This window comes from Physeter macrocephalus, chromosome 12 (genome assembly GCF_002837175.3).
Source record: "Physeter macrocephalus isolate SW-GA chromosome 12, ASM283717v5, whole genome shotgun sequence".
Lineage (NCBI taxonomy): Eukaryota > Metazoa > Chordata > Mammalia > Artiodactyla > Physeteridae > Physeter > Physeter macrocephalus.
Window position 1 is genome coordinate 40,368,995 of NC_041225.1, and position 699 is coordinate 40,369,693.

Consider the following 699-nt stretch of genomic DNA (forward strand, 5'->3'; position numbering starts at 1 on the left):
AATCTGTATTTAGATTTCAAAAAATTTCTGGTAAGAAAAAGTAGCTTCATATACTCAAGTTGTTTCAAACATACATAAACATTTCCCAATAACTGAATCGAATATCAGTTTTTATTAATTTTTTATTTAAAAAACTTTTTGGTGGTCCATATCAGTATTTTTTTAAATAGGTCTTTATTGGAGGATAATTGCTTCACAATACTGTGTTAGTTTCTGTTGTACAACAAAGTGAATCAGCCATATGCCTACATATATCCCCAAATCCTCTCCTTCTTGAGCCTCCCTCCCATCCTCCCTATCCCACCCCTCTAGGTGGTCGCAAACACCAAGCTGATCTCCCCATGCTATGATGCTGCTTCCCACTCGCTAACTATCTTACATTTGGTAGTGTATATATGTCCAGGCTACTCTCCCTTCGCCCCAGCTTCCCCCTCCCATCGCCCCAGCTTCCCCCTCCCATCCCGTGTCCTCAAGTCCATTCTCTAGGTCTATGTCTCTGTTCCTGCCCTGCAACGAGGTTTATCAGTACCATTTTTTTCTTAAGGTTGCATATGTATGTGTTTGTATACAGTATTTGCTTTTCTCTTTCTGAGTCACCTCACTCTGTATGACAGACTCTAGGTCCATCCACCTCACTGCAAATAACTCAATTCCGTTTCTTTTTATGGCTGAGTAATATTCCATTGTATATATGTGCCA